The sequence below is a fragment of the Hordeum vulgare genome, chromosome 4H (assembly GCF_904849725.1).
Source record: "Hordeum vulgare subsp. vulgare chromosome 4H, MorexV3_pseudomolecules_assembly, whole genome shotgun sequence".
Classification (NCBI taxonomy): Eukaryota; Viridiplantae; Streptophyta; class Magnoliopsida; order Poales; family Poaceae; genus Hordeum; species Hordeum vulgare.
The window spans coordinates 295,472,837-295,494,421 of record NC_058521.1 but is presented as its reverse complement, the minus strand read 5'-3'; positions in this window follow the sequence as shown (position 1 = coordinate 295,494,421).

The window sequence follows — 21,585 nt, the reverse complement described above, 5'->3', positions numbered from 1 at the left end:
ATTATGTCAATTCCTACACCAATACCTATGGAAATCACAAAAAATTACCCTCTAATTTAGAGAGTAATATCAAAGAGTTCATCAACTCTCAAAAGATTTTCAATGCGTCCATAGAGGAAAAACTACTCAAAATAGATGATTTGGCTAAGAGCATTGATAGGATGTCTTGTGATATTGATGCTTTGAAAGTTAGATGTGCTCCTCCAAAGGTCAACTTGGATGAAACTTTAAAAGCTATGCGTGTCTCCATGAATGAGAGCAAAGAAAGAAATGCCCAAATTCGCGCTAGGCATGAATGGTTTAAAAGGGTGCGTTCTAGTGATGCAAATCACGAAGATCTTAAAGTGCTTGGTGTGACTCCTCTTGAATCTTTGTTTTCGCGTGTCAAACCTATTGATGAAGGGGCTGGAGATGAATCCACTTTGGTTGAAAAACGCCCCAATGATTCGGAGTCCACCTATCTTGATGATAAAGGTGTGGAGAATGGAGTAGAAGAAATCAAAATATTGGGTAGTAATGAAACTCCCACTTTGGATTTCAAGGAATTCAATTATGATAGTTGCTCCTTGTTTGAATGCATTTCTTTGATGCAATCCATTGCAAACTCTCCACATGCTTATAGCCAAAGCAAAGCCTTTACCGCTCATATCATAAATGCTATGATGAAATCTCTTGAAGAGAAGCTAGAATTAGAAGTCTCTATACCTAGAAAACTTCATGATGAGTGGGAACCTACTATCAAAATCAAAATCAAAAACTATGAATGCAATGCTTTGTGTGATTTGGGTGCTAGTGTTTCTGCAATTCCAAAGTCTTTATGTGATATTCTTGGTTTTCATGAGATTGAAGAGTGTTCTCTTAATTTGCATCTTGCGGATTCTACTGTCAAGAAACCCATGGGAAGGATCGATGATGTTCTTATTGTTGCAAATAAGAACTATGTACCCGTGGATTTCATTGTACTTTACATAGATTGCAATCCTTCATGTCCCATTATTCTTGGTAGACCTTTCGTAAGGACTATTGGTTCTATCATCGATATGAAGGAAGGGAATATTAGATTTCAATTTCCTCTAAAGAACGGCATGGAGCATTTTCCTAGAAAAAAATAAGATTGCCTTATGAATCTATGATGAGGGCTACTTATGGTTTGAGCACCAAAGATGACTATACGTGATTCCGTCACCTTTTGCCTAGCTAAGGGCGTTAAACAATAGCGCTTGTTGGGAGACAACCCAACGAATTTATCCTTTTTCTTTCTGTTTTGTGTTTCCCACACTTTCATAATTCTGTTATGATTGTGTTTTTTGTGTTTCATTTTGCGTTTGTGCCAAGTAAAACCGTTATGATTAGTCTTGGGGATGATCGTTTGGTCATGCTGGAAAAGACAGAAACTTTCTGCTCACGAAAAGTGATGGGGTCATAGTCCTAGGGTAGGGTCATAGGCCCGTCCTACAGGTCCTACCCAAGGACTACCCCACGCAAGGGACAGGACCTTAAGTATGCCCGACTGTATTAAGGTGCCCCCATCATCCAGTCGGTAACGGGCCCAGAATCATCCAGTCGGAGACTAAGGCTCGGAGGACACCGGACCTACCGACTGGATACACTCGGTGCGTCGTAACCTCCCTGGAGGGAAACTGCCGTACGTTTCCGGGCGCATTAACTAGCATTTATAGCATACGTTACCTGTAACGCATGCATTCAATCGCCACTACTCCACCCTTGAATCAGAACCGTTGTGGAGGGCAGCACACTCCATATAAGCCGCCCTCCCCCACTGGTAAAAGGGTTAGAAAAATATTGTACTCCATATTACACTCGGTAACAAACTCCCAGAGCACTGAGACGTAGGGCTATTACCTCCACTGTAGAGGGGCCTGAACTCATACAACCTCGCCGTAGCTAGGACTCTGCCCATCTCATTCGTACCCTACACATCTACTGTCAGGCTTATACCCACGACAGTTGGCGCCCACCTTGGGGCAGGCGTCTAAGCGACTTCCGGCAAGTTTGCGACTACTTCCTTTCGTCATGTCGTCCGGTGGAGTTTCGAGCATGGGTCACCAGATCCTCTTCGGTGCTCTCTCCTTCGTCGTCGACGATTCGGCGTGGCTTCGGGAGGCACCCCTTGACGTCAAGGCGCTTCCCCGTCGCGGGGCCACGCACTTCCGTGCCGACGCTCGTGGCGTTCTTCTTCTCCAGCAATCGGCTCCATTTCTAGATTACACCCTCGTCACTCGCCGCAGTAAGTGGTTCCGCAGTCCGCGTCTCCAACGTTGGGTGCAGCATGCCCGAGCACGCCAGATTGCGTCCTCTCAGGTGGCAGTTCTGGAGTCTGTTGTAGTCGCCCCACGCTCCCACTGCTCGGACTCGGTTCCGACTGAGCTTCCTACCGAGTACGTGGGTCGTGGGCCTGCAGCAGAAGTACACATGGCCAACTCCCATGAAGATCCTCGTCAAGCTGACCAAGGTGAAGTTGGTGAAGCATCCGGTGCGCGTCGTCCGCCTCGTCGTTCTGCCAGCCGACACACTCGGAGGAGCAACGTGGAGGTGTTCCGCACACCTCTCCTCAACCTGGCCACGGCTGCCCAGATTGCCGATTCCCTCCAGCCGACTGATTCAGAGGCAGGAAGAGGAATCGAACAAATCCGAGCCCTGTTGCGCACAGCGCAACAGCAGAATTCGGCAGTCTCTGAGTCACACAATCGGATCCACAATAGTTCCGTCCATGCAAACACGCATAGATCGGTTCACAGCCCTGGATCTCATCAGTATCGCCGTCGCTCACGCACCCCTCCGCGGGGTGGGCCCTACGGGTCCCGGCATCATGATGATCGGCATTCAGTCAGCGACACTTACGACCCAAGACCCGACGCAAGGGGCCGAATCTCCCAGAGAAGAGTTGACAGGGGTCGAGCCCACCGCGATGGCCGCAATATGGACCGTCCGAGTGGAAGCAGGGCCATCGTATCTGGCCCCGAGTGTTTTAGTCGAGCCATCCGCTCGGCTGATATCCCGCCCAACTTCCGAGTGGCTGCGGGAATCGGTAAATTCTCAGGAGAGTCCAAGCCCGAAACATGGCTAGACGACTACCGAGTGGCGGTCCAGATCGGAGGAGGAGACGACCATGTCGCTATGAAGCACCTCCCTCTGATGCTCGATGGCTCGGCCCAAGCTTGGCTGAACCAGTTGGCCCCCTCAAGCATTTACAGTTGGGCAGATCTAGCCCGAGTGTTCATCAGAACCTTCGAAGGAACGTGCAAGCGCCCTGCAGGTCTTGTGGAGCTTCAGCACTGTGTCCAGAAGCCGAATGAGCCCTTACGCGACTTCATCCAGCGATGGACGACTCTGTACCACACGGTGGAGAACGTCACCGAGCATCAAGCAGTCTGCGCCTTCAAGGCAGGCGTGCGGTACAGGGAGCTGTACTTGAAGTTTGGTCGAACCGGCGGCATCTCCATGAGCAAGATGATGGAGATAGCAACTCGCTATGCAAATGGCGAAGAAGAGGACCGCATCCGGAGCGGTGAACACAAGACAGTCGGCGATGCCGACGGAGGTAACACTCGGAAGCAGAAACCGAAGGTTCCGCCCACACCGCAAGCAGAAGCTGCAGCTGTCACCAGCGCCAAATTCAAGGGCAAAGGGAAAGCACAGTTCACCCCCAAGAAAAAGCCTTTCAACAATCCCATCCTGGACCAGCCTTGTCCAATCCATACGAAGGTGGATGAGGAAGGTAACCCATATACGCAAAGCACACCACTCGGCAGTGCCGTCTCCTGATCCAGGGTTTCAGCGAAGGGCAACCGAGTGAGAAGAATCCTGAACAGGATGAGGAGGACAAGGAGGATCCGTTCCCCCAAGTCCATGCAACCCTCATGATCTTCGCTGACGTCGAAAGCAAGAGTCGACTGAAGCTAGTAAACAGAGAAGTCAACATGGCCGTTCCGACTGCCCCCAAGTTTCTCAAATGGTCTCAGACTGCGATTACCTTCGATCAGTCGGATCATCCAACACATGTCCCCACCCCAGGAAGGCAGGCTCTGGTCGTCGACCCGGTGGTGGAAGGAGTCCGACTGCGCAAAGTCCTAATGGACGGCGGCAGCGGGTTGAATATTATGTACGCCGACACTCTCAAGGGGATGGGCATTCCAATGTCCAGACTCAGCGAGAGCAATATGCAGTTCCACGGAGTCGTCCCAGGGCGGAAGGCCAAATCACTCGGCCAGATCGCATTGGAGGTCATCTTCGGCTACGACAAGAACTTTTGCAAGGAGAAGCTCACATTCGAGGTGGTGGATTTCCAGAGTGCTTACCATGCAATTCTAGGCCGCCCGGCGTACGTGAGTTTCATGGCACGCCCGTGCTATGTGTACTTGAAGCTGAAGATGCCGGGTCCAAAAGGCGTTATCACCATCACCGGCAACCGCCAGCGAGCCGAGGAGTGTCTGCAGGAGGGGTCGAGGATCGCCGACCAGCAGATGGCTGTACTCGAGCTCGAAGAGTACAAGAAAACAGTCGACCCTGCCGACTTAATGCGCTCAAAGAAGCCAGCTTCTGAGTCCGCGTTCCAGTCGGCAGGAGAGACTAAGAAGGTCAGCATCCACCCGACGGACGAGTTTGCTGCCCCCACGAACATCTCCACCACCCTCGATCCCAAATAGGAAGCCGAGCTCACCCAATTCCTCCGTGAGAACTGGGACATCTTCGCATGGAAGCCATCTGACATGCCGTGTGTACCTAGGGAGTTGGCTGAGCACCGACTGCATGTGGATCCCGCTGCTCGGCCCGTTCGAGAGCGCCTGCGCCGGTCCGCCGCGCACAAAAGGAAGGCAATCGGAGAAGAGGTGGCTAAGCTGCTAGCTGCCAGATTCATTCGCGAGGTTCACCACTCCGAGTGGCTCGCCAATGTAGTCATGGTGCCCAAGAAGGACAAGTCACTCCGAATGTGCATTGACTTCAAGCACCTCAATAAGGTCTCCCCGAAAGACCATTTTCCGCTCCCCCGCATAGATCAAATTGTCGATTCGACTGCGGGGTGCGAGCGTTTATCATTTCTTGATGCCTACTCGGGTTATCATCAGATCCGTCTGTATGGTCCCGATGAGTTGAAAACAGCTTTCATCACCCCGTTTGGGTGCTTCTGCTACATCACCATGCCTTTCGGTCTGAAGAATGCAGGAGCTACCTTTATGCGCATGATCCAAAAATGTCTCCTCGACCAGATCGGTCGCAATGTGGAGGCTTACATGGATGGTATCGTAGTCAAGTCCCGCAAAGGTTCCGACCTGCTGACTGACTTGGCAGAAACATTCGCCAACCTTCGTAGGTACGATATCAAGCTAAATCCTGCCAAGTGTTCATTCGGTGTTCCCAGCGGAAAGTTACTCGGTTTCTTTGTTTCCGAACGAGGGATCGATGTTAACCCCGAAAAGATCGGGACCATCGTCCGAATGGAGAGGCCGGTTAGAATACACGATGTTCAACGACTCACAGGTTGCTTAACAGCTTTGAGCAGGTTCATCAGTCGACTCGGCGAAAAAGCACTTCCTCTATACCGGCTCATGAAGAAATCAGATACCTTCGAGTGGACAGACGAAGCCCAAGTCGCGTTCGACGACCTCAAAGTCCTACTTTCCACCCAGCCGGTTCTTACTGCTCCGCTCAGTAAAGAGCCCCTTCTTCTGTATATCGCGGCTACAAATCAAGTCGTCAGTACTGTTCTTACAGTCGAGCGAGAAGAAGAAGGCAAAGCATACAAAGTTTAGCGGCCAGTGTACTACGTCTCCGAAGTCCTGACACCTTCCAAGCAGAGGTATCCCCATTATCAGAAGCTTATCTATGGGATCTATATGACTGGAAAGAAGGTGGCTCATTATTTCCAAGACCACTCGGTATCTGTCGTTTCTGATGCTCCGTTGTCGGAAATTCTCCACAATCGGGACGCATCAGGCCGAGTGGCGAAGTAGGCGATGGAGATGTTGTACTGCGACATCAAGTTCGAGGCCAAGAAAGCTATTAAGTCTCAAGCCCTGGCTGACTTTATAGCAGAATGGGTAGAACAACAGCAACCGACTCACATCTACTCGGCTCATTGGACAATGTTCTTCGATGGGTCTAAGATGTTGAATGGATCCGGCGCTGGTGTTGTGATCGTATCACCAAAGGGTGACAAGCTCTAGTATGTGCTTCAGATACACTTTGATTCCTCTAACAATGAGGCAGAGTATGAAGCTCTTCTCTACGGATTGCGCATGGCCATCTCACTCGGCGTCCGTGGCCTGATGGTCTACGGCGATTCAGACTTGGTGGTCAACCAAGTGATGAAAGAGTGGGACATAAGGAACCCCACTATGACAACCTACTGCAATGCAGTCAGGAAGCTGGAGAAGAAGTTTGAAGGTCTAGAACTTCATCATGTTCCAAGACTAAAGAACCAAGCGGCGGACGAGTTGGCGAAGCTCGGATCCACTCGGAGACCCGTCCCGAGTGATGTCTGCCTCGAGCACCTCCATCTTCCTTCAGTAAAAGAAGATCCCTTCACGGAAGAGCCAGTACAACCCAAGAGCGCAACAGGCCCGACTGAAGTCGATGTGTCTGCTATGGTTGATCTGGTCACAGAGATTCTGGTAATCATTCCCGATTGGACTGTGCCGATTATGGCATATATCCTAAAGCAAGAGCTTCCAGAAGATGAAGTCCAAGCCCGACAAATAGTTCGCAGGTCGAAGGCGTTCACTGTCATTGACGGTCAATTGTATAAGGAGAGTGTTTCAGGCGTTCTCCAACATTGCATGTCCCAGAGGAAGGGCAGTTGATCCTAGAGGATATCCACTCGGGAACCTACGGCCATCATGCTTCTTCAAGAGCAATCGTCGCCAAGGCGTTCAGGGATGGATTCTTCTGGCTGCAGGCTAACGAAATGGCCAAAGCTATGGTCGATCCATGCGAAGGCTGTCAGTTCTACTCCAACAAGTCCCACAAGCCAACATCTGCACTAAAGACAATCCCACTTGTGTGGCCGTTTGCAGTTTGGGGATTAGACACAGTCAGACCATTCAAGACAGGCCAAGGAGGCTACACACATCTGTTGGTGGCAGTCGACAAGTTTACAAAGTGGATAGAAGCCAAGCCCATCAAGAAACTCGACGCCTCCACAGCCGTGAAGTTTGTCAGAGACATCATCTTCAGATTCGGAGTGCCTCACAGCATAATCACGGACAATGGGACAAACTTCGACTTGGACAGATTCAAAGGTTTCTGCGCGAGTCAAGGTATCCGAGTGGATTTTGCTTCCGTAGCACATCCGCAATCCAATGGACAAGCTGAGCGTGCAAATGGACTTATCCTTCAAGGTTTGAAGCCTCGACTCTTGCAAGAGATAGGACATGCTGCTGGTGCGTGGGTAACCGAGTTACCTTCAGTACTTTGGGGCCTCCGCACCACTCCGAACAGATCAACAGGGCGATCACCGTTCTTCCTCGTCTATGGAGCGGAAGTGGTCCTTCCGAGTGACCTGCTTCACAATGCCCCGCGAGTCGAACTCTTCTCCAAAGCCGAAGCAGAACAAGCAAGGGAAGATGGAGTCGATCTTCTAGAGGAGGAGCGCGAGATGGCACTTACTCGCTCAACAATTTATCAGCAAGATCTGCGACGTTTTCATGCACGACATGTCAGAAGCCGCACGTTCCAGGTTGGCGATTTGGTGCTCCGAGTGGATCAGCAAAGACCACACAAGTTGGCTCCAGCCTGGGAAGGTCCTTTCATCATTTCAAAGGTGCTGAACAACGGGGCATACAGACTCTACAACATTCAGAAGGAGATCGACGAACCCCGCGCATGGAACGGAGACCTCCTCAAGCGTTTTTATACGTAATCACCGACTAAAGCAGTGTAACGAACAAGTTTTGGAGAAATAATATACAGCAGATTCAATTTCTTTTGCAGATTCAGAGTTCTTCCGTGGTTGCAGACTACGGTCACAAAAAAAAAGAAAAAAAAACTTAGCTGCGATCCCGAATCGCCTAAGTAACACCTTCCTTCGAGTGTGCACTTCACGTCGCAATCGAGGACCTGCGATCCTGCATCGCCTAAGTATTAACTATCTCCGAGTGTGCACTTCACGTTGCACTCGGGGGCTTAGCGGCGATCCTGCATCGCCTAAGTATTAACTTCCTCCGAGTGTGCACTTCACGTCGCACTCGGGGGCTTAGATGCGATCCTGCATCGCCTAAGTATTAACTTCCTCCGAGTGTGCACTTTACGTCGCACTCGGGGGCTTAGCTGCGATCCCGGATCGCCTAAGTAACACCCTTCTCCGAGTGTGCACTTCACGTCGCACTCGGGGGCTTAGGTGCGATCCTGCATCGCCTAAGTATTAACTATCTCCGAGTGTGCACTTCACGTCGCACTCGGGGGCTTAGCTGCGATCCTGCATCGCCTACGCATTAACTTCCTCCGAGTGTGCACTTTACGTCGCACTCGGGGGCTTAGCTACGATCCCGAATCGCCTAAGTAACACCTTCCTTCGAGTGTGCACTTCACGTCGCACTCGAGGACTTAGCTGCGATCCTACATCGCCTAAGTATTAACTATCTCCGAGTGTGCACTTCACGTCGCACTCGGGGGCTTAGCTACGATCCTGCATCGCCTAAGTATTAACTTCCTCCGAGTGTGCCCTTCACGTCGCACTCGGGGACTTAGCTGCGATCCTGCATCGCCTAAGTATTAACTTCCTCCGAGTGTGCACTTTACGTCACACTCGGGGACTTAGCTGCGAGCACGCATCGCCTAAGTACTAATCTTCCTTCGAGTGTGCACTTCACGTCACACTCGGGGACTTAGCTGCGATCACGCATCGCCTAAGTACTAATCTTCCTTCGAGTGTGCACTTCACGTCGCACTCGGGGACTTAGCTGCGATCCTGCATCGCCTAAGTATTAACTTCCTCCGAGTGTGCACTTTACGTCGCACTCGGGGGCTTAGCTGTGATCACGCATCGCCTAAGTATTAACTTCCTCCGAGTGTGCACTTTACGTCACACTCGAGGACTTAGCTGCGATCACGCATCGCCTAAGTATTAACTTCCTCCGAGTGTGCACTTTACGTCACACTCGGGGACTTAGCGGCGATCACGCATCGCCTAAGTATTAACTTCCTCCGAGTGTGCACTTTACGTCACACTCGGGGACTTAGCTGCGATCACGCATCGCCTAAGTATTAACTTCCTCCGAGTGTGCACTTTATGTCACACTCGGGGACTTAGCTGCGATCACGCATCGCCTAAGTATTAACTTCCTCCGAGTGTGCACTTTACGTCACACTCGGGGACTTAGCTGCGATCACGCATCGCCTAAGTATTAACTTCCTCCGAGTGTGCACTTTCCGTCACACTCGGGGACTTAGCTGCGATCACGCATCGCCTAAGTACTAATCTTCCTTCGAGTGTGCACTTCACGTCACACTCAAGGACTTAGCTGCGATCCTGCATCGCGTAAGTACTAATCGCTCCTCCGAGTGTGCTCTATACGTTACACTCGGGAACTTAGCACTGATCATGAATCACCTAAGTCCTAATATTCTACGAGTACACATTAAGTGTTCAACTCCAAACAGCATTCAAGCAAAAGAATAAGTGTTTTCGTTGTGACTCCAACAGTCTACACATGATAACAGACTCGGTGTGGATCAAGCTTACCCACACCGATCTAAAAGTATGACAGCCAACAGAAGTGGCCAGAATATCTTACAGGCAAACACTCGGCATACCGAGGACAACATCTGATTACGCGTCAGCTGGGCCGGCGTCAGGACTAGAGGACTCCACAAAAGTGTCCAAGTCAATTCCATCAGCAATGCGGGTGGCAGTCTCGAGGAACGTCTCCATGAAGTCTTTGAATTGAAGTTTCTTCGTGTTGGCGACCTTCAACGCTTTCAGCTTATCTTCCCGCACCTCCTTGCAATGGACTCGGACCAACGACAACGCAACATCAGCACCGCATCGCGCTGCCGATTTCTTCCAAGATTGCACTTGGTTCGACACCTCCTCCAGTTGGCTCGTTAGGGTCTCCATCTCCTCCCGCGACTCGTCTTCCGGCCAAAGTTCCTTGTTAATTCGGCCGATGACTTCTCTCAGTCGACCGATGAAAGGACCTACTTTGCTAGCGCGGATTTGTGCTCGAAGCAGATCCCGATTGGCGTCCTCACCGAGTGGAACTTTGTCCTTAACAGACCGTTCCACAGCCGCCGTTTCAGCTTCAGGGTCTCCGCAAAAGTCTGCCACCAACAAGCAAGCAGGCAATGAAAACCGAATGTATGGCACACGATAAAGCCACTCGACAAAACATAAGACTTACCAGCCAGACAAGTCATCATTTGCTCAGCCCAGTCGGTGACATACTTCTCTTGAGCTATGCACCTTCTGTTCAGGACGCCCATCTGATTATGCAGATCGGTCCTATGTTTCCTCATCATCTGCGTCTCCGCTGTCAATACCCTGTTTGCCTCCCGAGCTTCTTCCAAGGACTTTTCTCGCGCTTCCAGAGCGTCCTTCATACCAGCCATGGCAAGCATTGCAGCTTCCAGTTCACCAGCATATTGATTCTGTTCCGCTCTGAGGGCTTCATAAGAAGTTCCCATTTCACAAGTTTTCCGCACCAAACAAACAAAGGGCGGCCAGCAAGTTTATCAGTTCACACACTAAGTTTTTCAGACCCCTGCCGACGCAAGCAGTCGACAACGGTCTCGGGGACTACACCCAGTGGGTTCACTAAGAGTGACCCCACTGGCATGCACCTCAAGCAGGTCTGCCCTATTGAGGTGCACGTTTTCACCTACACCTCCGAGGCTAAAACTACTCGACTTGTGTGTAGTTTACTCTAGAGACTCTTACCGCAAGAGTGCTCCGACTGCAGTAAATACTCGCACTCGGAAATCTTGTCTACAGACACGATAAACATAAAGGCCAAACGTATAAAGACAACTGTCGGTGCAAGCACTCGACAGAAGTCTCGGGGACTACACCCACTGGGTTCACTCGGAGTGAACCCATTGCAAACAGCAGACAACACCCAGTGGGTTACAGAAGAAAAGTAAGTACTTACTAGGTTACTTACTCGGATGTCATCGCACAGCTCCAAGCTCCGCTGATATAAAGCTGCAGCGGAGACATAAACCCTCTTGGCCTTTCCGTCCATCAGCTCCGCCTGAACCATGGTCCCCTTGACCGCTCCGACCTGCTCCTCCGGGACACACCGAATGTTGAATTCGGCGTTTGACGAACCGGGAATCGGGGGGAGATCCTGGTTCATCCCAAAGTTCGCCCCAGTAGGTTCCTCACCCGTCAACGCCGGTTCAGTCGGCGGAGGCACTTAGTTTGGTAGAGCGTCGGCGGCAGGGGCGGCGGCAGGAGGAGCAGCCTCAGGGACAGGCTCTTCGACGGGCTCCGCGGTCGGGTCAGCTCTCCCCCCTGACAAGCCGAATAACACAGTGCTTCAGAAGAAGAAAGAGATGGCGCAGTCTGCAGGAATAAAGTACCCGACTCTCCCACAATGTACCTGGCTGTGATGAAACGACATTGTCCGCGTCCATGGGGTCGTCGCCTTGGCGAGCCGGCGAGGTCGCAGAAGTGGCAACCCTGTCGAGTGAAGACCATTCTACTTGTAAAACAAGAGTTCACTCGGTCAACAGAAAGGACCGAAAACTAGATTCGCTTACGTGGAGGTGACGGGGATGGCCACCCTCATCCGCGGCAGAGCCTTCCGAGGTTTGGACCCGCTCGATTTGGGCGCCTTGGAAGACTGGCTCGCAGGTTCAGCGGCTGCATCCCTGGCTCTTTTGGTACCTCGAACACTCGGTGCAGCCGGGGAAGCAGGCGGGGCACTCGGCGACACAAGGGGAACTGAAGGGACGACAGACTCTTGCCGACGCCTATTCCGATGCTCTGGCCGCGGAGGCGGCGAGTCTGGCTCTTCATCTTTTTCCTGTTCCTCGCTGTTTTCCTCCTCCGACTCTCCGCTGTCGAAGATGTATTCGTCGCTCTCCACGTTTCCCTCCTGGCTGCCTTCTTCATCTTCCTCCTCCAGTTTCCCGCTCGAGACGGGGGAGAACCAGTTGGTCCACGCCTGCAGTCGGAAACGTTAAGCATCACGCGGAGATATAAATGAGTTGTTGAAATCAAAGCAGTTCAACGCACTCGGCTAATGCTACTCACCTGATTCGGTGGAGGGTTGTCCGCACCATAAGGCGCCACTCGGCGGGCCCCCTTGGGATTCTCACAGGGACCCGTGATTTGGAGCACCTTTGAGGTCACCTTCTCCTCGAGAATGCCCTCCACGTTGGTCCAAGTGGAGTCTTCAGGTCCTGCGTAGTGCCACATGGCGTGGTGGCGGGCTTGTAGAGACTGGATTTGCCGACCGATGAAGACTTCCAGCAAGTCCATCCCAGTGACCCCCCCTCCTGACAACATCCGCGAGTGCCTCAACCAAAGGCTGGATGTCTTTCTTCTCCGCTTTCGAGAGAGCGCGTTGCTTGGGTGGAGCAGGGCAGTCTAGACTGAATGGAGGCAGCCCAGTCGACGCGTTCGGACAGGCTATGTCCTGGCAGTAGAACCACGTCCACTGCCAGTTCCTAACCGACTCACTCAACTGCAGAGCAGGGTAAATACTCCGATTCTTCTTCTGAAACCCTAAACCCCCACAGAGCTGGAGGAGATGCGTCTTGTCATCCGATTGACTAAGACGTTTTATGGTTTGGGAGCGGACGGAAAAGATGTGTTTGAATAAACCCCAATGGGGAGGACAACCAATAAAGCATTCGCACAAGACAATGAATGCTGAAAGGTGGACGATGGCGTTCGGAGGGAAATGATGGAGTTGTGCACCAAAATGATTCATAATACCCTTGAAGAAAGGGTGGGGGGGGAAGAGAGAAACCTCGGTGAACGTGGCTGAGGAGCAAGACGCGCTCCCCCTCCCGTGGCGCCGGCTCAACCTCGTCGTCCGCCGGCAACCTCCAAGATTTATGCACGAGCTGGCCGTGCTCTACCAGCTCCAGCAGGTCCCCCTCCGTCACTGTGGAGGGGAGAAAGTCTCCCTGGATCCATCCCGCTGGCAATGGCCGCTGCCGCCGCTGAGCAGCCGCCGCCTTGCCCTTCTTCTTCCTTGCCTCCATCTTGCTTGTCTGGCCCTTGGTCATGGCGGCGATGGCGAGCTTTCAAGAAGGATGGGAAGGGAGAGGTGTATGAGCGCAAGAGGTGGCGAGGAAGACGGAGCAAGCAAGAGCAGAGGATTCGGCGAGCGTAACCGAAGGGTCTCGTCGGCTAGAGTTAAATAGAACACCGACTGGGTCGCTGGCGAGCGGGCCCGAAATCTTATCCGCCCAACCAGCCGCGGCGATATCGGCGGAAGAGTTGAAGGCGCGAGGATCGAGGAGTCAGGCGCTACTCGAGCGCGCTGACGTCGCCCCCGCTAAGCGCGCGGAACCCGAAATTTGAGATCCCGGAAAATCCGCCGCTGTCAGTTGACCGGTCGTGTCAAAAGATGCCGCGAAAGCATTCGGTTCCCGACAGTCCGTTCCGCAGAACACATTCACTCGGATCATTGGCCAGGAGAGATAGAATGGATAGAGGCAAGCAATGCCCAAGCCGAACCTAGTCCAGTCGGATCTGAGCATCGAGCAGTGCTTTGACGTTTCAACCCCAATCCATTGGGGACTAATGATGGGGTCATAGTCCTAGGGTAGGGTCATAGGCCCGTCCTACAGGTCCTACCCAAGGACTACCCCACGCAAGGGACAGGACCTTAAGTATGCCCGACTGTATTAAGGTGCCCCCATCATCCAGTCGGTAACGGGCCCAGAATCATCGAGTCGGAGACTAAGGCTCGGAGGACACCGGACCTACCGACTGGATACACTCGGTGCGTCGTAACCTCCCTGGAGGGAAACAGCCGTACGTTTCCGGGCGCATGAGCTAGCATTTATAGCATACGTTACCTGTAACGCATGCATTCAATCGCCACTACTCCACCCTTGAATCAGAACCGTTGTGGAGGGCAGCGCACTCCATATAAGCCGCCCTCCCCACTGGTAAAAGGGTTAGAAAAACATTGCACTCCATATTACACTCGGTAACAATCTCCAAGAGCACTGAGACGTAGGGCTATTACCTCCACCGTAGAGGGGCCTGAACTCATACAACCTCGCCGTAGCTAGGACTCTGCCCATCTCATTCGTACCCTACACATCTACTGTCAGGCTTATACCCACGACAAAAAGAATTTTCATTTTTTCTGTAAGAGCTTTTGAGTTGATTCTTTTTGCTGCTGATTGCTACACAAATTCGTCAGACTGTCGTAAGTTTTCAGAATTTTTGAAGTACCAGAAGTATACGAAGTATACAGATTGCTACAGACTGGTCTGCTGTTAACATATTCTGTTTTTGTTGAGTTGGTTGCTTATTTTGATGAAACTATGGATAGTATTGGGGGGAATTAGCCATGTAAGATTGAAAATACAGTAACCCAACATCAACATAAGTAGAATTTAAGTTTGCTACAGTACCTAAGGAAGTGGTGGTTTGCTTTCTTATACTAATGTTATCATGAGTTTCTGTTTAAGTTTCGTGTTGTGAAGTTTTCAAGTTTTGGGTGAAGTTCTTATGGACGAAGAGATAAAGAGTGGCAAGAGCTCAAGCTTGGGGATGCCCAAGGCACCCCAAGATGATTTAAGGATGCCGTAAAATCCTAAGATTGGGGATGCCCTGGGAAGGCATCCCCTCTTTCGTCTTCAATCCATCGGTAACGTTACTTGGGGCTATATTTTTATTCACCACATGTTATGTGTTTTGCTTGGAGCGTCTTGTATCGTAGGAGTCTTTTATTTTTGTTGTGTCACAATCTTCCTTGCTGCACACCTAGAGATAGAGACATGCACTCACCGTGATTTTGTCGAGCTTCACTTATATCCTTTGGTTAGACAATTCAGCTCACATGTGCTTCACTTATATCTTTTGAGCTAGTTGATTTTTCTCTGTGTGCTTCACTTATACTTTTAGAGCATGGAAGCGCGTGGCTTGGTAGTTGATCTATGCTATGAAAGTAGTCTCAAAAGGGGTAGTTATCCAAAGGTATATGAAAACTTCCACCTTCATGTGCATTGAATAGTAAGAGAAGTTTGATTCATCTCAATTAGTTTTGAGTTGTGGTTGCGGTAATATTTAAGTTATGTTAGTATGGTGTTGTGGATCTAGAAATACTTGTGTTGAAGTTAGTGATTCCCGTAGCATGCACGTATGGTGAACCGCTATGTGATGAAGTCTGAGCATGATTAGTCTATTGATTGTCATCCTTTGTGTGACGGTCGGGATCGCGCGATGGTTTATACCTACCAACCCTTCCCCTAGGAGTATGCGTTGAATGCTTTGTTCGACTACTACTAAAACTTTTGCAACAAGTAGATGAGTTCTTCATGACTAATGTTGAGCCCATGGTTTAGATGCACTTTCACCTTCCACCTTCACTATCTTCTTTAGTGCCGTGCAACTTTCGCCGGTGCACAAAACCCACCATTAGCCTCCCTCAAAGCCATTCCGAGATATATTGCCATGCAACTACCACCATGACATGTGCCATAGCTTCTACATTTCCATTGCATGATCGTAAGATAGCTAGCATGATCTTTCCATTAATGTCTATGCCATGCTAGATCATTGCCACGGTACACTACCGAAGGCATTTCATTTAGAGTCATTATTGCTCTAAGTTTTGAGTTGTAAGTGTGATGATCATCATTGATGGAGCATTGTCCCATGTGAGGAAATAAAAGAGGCCAAAGATGCCCACCAAAAAAAAAAGAGGCCAAAGAGCCCACCAAAAAAAATGAGAGAAAAAGAGTGAAGGGGCAATGCTACTATCCTTCCACACTTGTGCTTATTAAGCACCATTATCTTCATGATTGAGAGTCTCTCATTTTGTCACCACCATATAGCTAGTGGGAAATTTTCATTATATAACTTGGCTTGTATATTCCAATGGTAGGCTTCCTCAAATTTTCCTTAGGTCTTCGTGAGCAAGCAAGTTGGATGCACACCCACTAGTTTTCTTTAAGAGCTTTCACTTACTCTTAGCTCCAGTGCATAATTTGTATGGGAATCCCTACTCATTCACATTGATATCTATTGATGAGCATCTCCATAGCTCATTGATATGCCTAGTTAATGTGACCATCTTCTCCTTGTTTGTCTTGCAACCTCCACCACACTCCATTCCACTTAGTGCTAAAACCATGGCTCGCGCTCATGTATTGCGTGAGAGTTGAAAAGGTTTGAGAAAGTAAAAGTGTGAAAACAATTACTTGGCCAATACCGGGGTTGTGCATGATTTAAATTCGTTGTGCAAGGATGATAGAGCATAGCCACACTATATGATTTTGTAGGGATACCTTTCTTTGGCCTTGTTATTTTGAAAGTTCATGATTACCTTGCTAGTTTACTTCAATTGTTATTGTCTCCACATCAATAGCAAACTATTGTTTTGAATCTAATGGATCTGAACATTCACGTCACATAAGAGGAGTTACAAAGGACATCTATGCTAGTTAGCATGAAAGCATCAAAAAATCATTCTTTATCACTTCCCTACTCGAGGACGAGCATGAGTTAAGCTTGGGGATGCTTGATACGTCTCAAACGTATCTATATTTTTTGATGGTTTCATGCTGTTATCTTGTCAACTTTGGATGTTTTATGTACCTTTTATATATTTTTTGGGACTAACTTTTAATTCATTGCCAAGTGCCAGTTCCTGTTTTTTCTGTGTTTTTGACTCTTTTCAGATCTGATTTTGGAACGGAGTCCAAATGGAATAGAATCCCCGAAATAATTTTTTCTAGAACAGAAGAAGATCGGGGGACTTGAGGGCCAAGGCAGGAGAGCTACAGGGGACCCACAAGCCCTGTAGCCGCCACCAGGGGGGCCGGCGGCTACCAGGCTTGTGGCCTCCCTGGCGCTCCCCTGCCCTAGCTCTTTCGCCTATATATTCCCTAAAATCCAGAAAAATCAGGGCATCCACGAAAACACTTTTCCGCCGCCGCAAGCTTCCGTTTCCGCGAGATCTCATCTGGAGACCCTTCTTGGTGCCCTGTCGGAGGGGACTTTGGAGTTGGAGGGTTTCTACATCAACATCATCGCCTCTCCAATGACTCGTGAGTAGTCCACTTTAGACCTACGGGTCCGTAGTTAGTAGCTAGATGGCTTCTTCTCTCTCTTGGATCTTCAATACAAAGTTTCCATGATGTTCATGGAGATCTATCTGATGTAATCCTGTTTGGTGGTGTGTTTGTCGATATCCGATGAATTGTGGATTTGTGACCAGATTATCTATGAATTATATTTGAGACTTTGTTGATTTCTTATTTTCATGATTTGATATCCTTGTAAGTCTCTCCGAGTCTTGGGTTTTGTTTGGTCAACTAGATCTATGATTCTTACAATGGGAGAAGTGCTTGGTTTTGGGTTCATACGATGTGGTGACCTTCCCAGTGACAGAAGGGGCAGCAAGGCATGCATCGTGTTGTTGCGATCAAGGGTAACAAGATGGGATTTTATCGTAGATATGAGATTGTCCATCTACATCATGTCATCTTGCTTAAGGCATTACTCTATTCTGATGAACTTAATACACTAGATGCATGCTGGATAGCGGTCGATGTGTGGAGTAATAGTAGTAGATGCAGAAAGTACCGGTCTACTTGTTTTGGACGTGATGCCTATAGATATAATCATTGCCATAGATGACGTCACGACTTTGCACGGTTCTATCAATTGCTCGACAGTAATTCGTTCACCCACCGTCTACTTGCTTTCATGAGAGAAGCCACTAGTGAACACTACGACCCCCGGGTCTATTCACAACTATCGTCTCCACTTTCGCTTTTACTTTGCTTTGTTTACTTTTTTTGCTTTCAGTTCTCACTTTCAAACAATCTATAAGGGATTAACAACCCCTTCATACCCTTGGGTGCAAGCTCTTTGTGTTTGTGCAGGTACTTGTGACTCGACACGATTCTCCCACTGGATCGATACATTGGTTCTCAAACTGAGGGAAATACTTACCACCGCTGTGCTACGTCACCCTTTCCTCTTCAAGGGAACACCAACGCAAGGCTCCAAGGCCGCGGGGAAATCCTTTGCATATTTTCTAAAGAAGTCCCTATAGGCGTAGCCCGTGACAGAAGGATTCCAGGCGCCGTTGCCAGGGAAGGTCTGTTGTCGCAGTAGTAACCACTCGCCCTTTGATCCCTCCAAATTGTTGAAGTGCGAGTGGATGGGATCCGCCTTGTTGCCGTGCTCAGTAGCAATTCTGTTACTAGAGGTGAGCGAGTGGATTAAGTTTTTGCGCCTTCGGGAATTTATCTTAGCATGAACATCTTCGTGTTGGCATCCCCCGCCCGTAGCCAACTCACACATGAGGCTTGCTTTCTTCTTGCGTGCTCGATTGCTGCCAGGCCCAACAACCTGAACTTAAGCAACTTCCTTAGCTGAAACTCCTACACCGAGAGGGCCTGCTTTCCTCTGCAAAATAGAGCCGGAGATACTATTGAAATCCCAAAATATTAACCACTACTGCTTGCCAAGCGGAGGTGTACCAATAGCCATCTCCTGTAAAACAATGTTTGGGTGGAAACTGCTCGACACCCAATACAGGTGTGGCTATCTTATATATATAAGGGGTATACAAGGTAAGGTGTATACACAGAAGTTTTACAAATATACAATCTAGCACCCTCCCTCAATCTTAACTATGTCCTGAACTACAAAGCAAGTTAAGATTGCGCCTGCATCCCTCAAACTCTGGTTGTCGAAGTGGCTTTGTGAAGATGTCATCAAGTTGATCCTTGGAAGAGATGAACTTGATATGAAGAAGCTTATGTGCAACGCGTTCCCTTACAAAGTGATAGTCAACTTCGATGTGCTTGGTACGAGCATGAAAGACTAGATTAGATGACAGATGTCGCACCAATGTTATCACACCAAAGAACGGGTGACTGCTGTTGAGAGATGCCTAACTCTCTTAAGATAGACTGTACCCAAATAAGCTGAGCTGTGGCATTGGCAACCGCCTTAGACTCTGCTTCAGTGCTACTCCGAGATACTGTGGCCTGCCTACGTGCACTCAAAGCGATCAAGTTATCCTCATAAAAGACAGGATAGCCCCCCGTTGATCGTTGGTCATCCGGACTCCCAGCCCAATCAGCATGAGAGAAGGCCGAGAGAGCACACGAAGAGGTAGACCAAAGATGCAAGCCATAGGAGAGAGTATGATAGACATAATGCAAGATACGCTTCACAGCTGACTAGTGGGAAGTCCAAGGAGCATGAAGATACTAGCACACACGGTTGACCGCATAGGAGATGTCACACTTGTAATATTCAAGTACTGCAAAGCTCTAACAACATTGTGATTATCGGTAGCATCATCTGAAGGGAGCAAGTCACCATCCAAGGGATGACAACCGATCTGTCGCAGACATAGGGGTGGTAGCATGCTTGCAAGGCAACATGCCGGCACGGCGTAGCAGATCCAAGGAGTACTTATGCTGAGTAAGAGTCAGACCAACAAAAGATCGTGAAACCTCCATGCCAAGAAAGTAGTGTAGAGCCCCCACACCCTTGACAACAAAGTGGCTACTCACAACAGACATCACACGATCCGCAGCACACACGGAGGAGCTGATAAGAATGATGTCATCAACATACACCAGTAGATACATAGTAACCTCACGACGATGAAATAGGACCAAAGACGTGTCAGGAGTGAACAGGGTAAACCCAAGCTGTCGAAGAATCGAACCCAGTCGGGCATGCCATGCACGAGGAGCCTGCTTGAGTCCATAAAGTGCCTTAACAAGATGACACAAATGATGTGGACGAGCTGGATCAACAAAACCAGGAGGTTGACACATGTAAACTTATTCCTCCAAGACCCCATGGAGAAAAGCATTCTAAAGATCAAGCTAGCGCAAAGACCTATGACATCCCCAGATTATGCTATAGTGGTCATTGTAATTAAGCTACACTGAAGACCATGATCAATGCCAAATCATTTTGCTAAAGATTGCTTGATCAAACTTCGGATCAATTCTCGTTTCAAATTTATGTTGAAGTTCAAAATTCAATTAATAAGTGGAATAAATAAAATTTTCAAATACGAAAACAAAAATCATGGTTAGATTGCAAATATTCATCTCATAATTATAAAATATGAAACCATATTTATCAAGCCCTCTTTTGTCTCAAAATAATTTTAAACCGCGGCCAATTCATTATTAAATGCCATTTTATTTTAATCAATTACAAATAATGAATCTAAAATATTTTATGAGATTGCAATAAATTGCAAAATGAATACTAAACCAAGTGCCCTATTTCTATAAAAGACTATTATTACAAAATAATTAAAACATAAAAGTTTTATATATAAAAAAGGAGAAAACACCCCTTTTCCCCACTAGGCCGGCCCACTCCCCCTCCCAACCGGCCACCTAAACCAGCCGGCCCACCCACCAATCGGGGGTATAACCCTTCCGTGCCCCGAACCCTAGCCCCCCACTCTGCCCCCACTCTCCCTCCCCTCCCGTCCGGATCCAAATCGGATCGGGGTAGAGGCTGCGTCGCCCCGCCAGTGCCCCGCCATCGGGCTACCACCGGCCCCCACCGTCGGCCGCCTTCCCCTTCACCGGGTGCACCCTCCCTCGTCGGCCTCCTCACCTCCCTCCCTGACGGACTACAACGAGCCTCTACCTACCCTGCTAGAGGTGGTGAGCCACTAGGGGCTGCTCCCCTCCTCCCTCTCCTTCCGTAGCTCTGGCTGCCTCCCATCAGCCGCACCCCACCGGGCTTCCCCCCGGCGACCGCCTCCTCTCTCCGTAGGTCCGGCCACGCCCGCGCACGCCCCTTTACCCTCGCTAGCTGCCGCTCGTCGCCCCACCTCGCTGTTGGCGCGCCTCGGCCCCTCTCGCCACGCCTATGGCCTCGCCCGGCCCCATACCACCGCACCCTGGCCATGTCGCGCCTCCATCCACACCCCCCCGCATGCTCCCCGCCGTTGGGTTCGTTGGCCCTGTCAGCCACCATGACTGTTCGCTGTGCCACCGCTCCAGGCCGCTCGCGCCGCCCCGGGCTTCGCCCGCTGCCCGCCCCGCCACCCGGTGGCTGCGGCCGCCGTTGCCCTCCAGACACTAGCTGTTGTGGCCTTGCCACTCCTGCCTTCGGCCGGCGTGGCTCCGGGCCACTCCTGTTTACAATGGGGATTAACCCCCCCCCCCGTGTGAGAATGACATGGGGGCCTAATGCGCCTTAACGAAAAAAGGGGATTAAAAAGAACAATTTAAAAATAATTATTAAATAGTTAATTACTTAATTAACTGGTTAATTAATTAATTAGATTAATTAGTAGATTAATTAAGTCACTCAGTAATCCTGTCTAAATTAATTTAAGTATTTAATTGGGACAATTAATCTGCCTAATTAATTAGGTTAATTTAACCTAAGACAAATAAATTATAACCTGCTAATTAATTTATTTA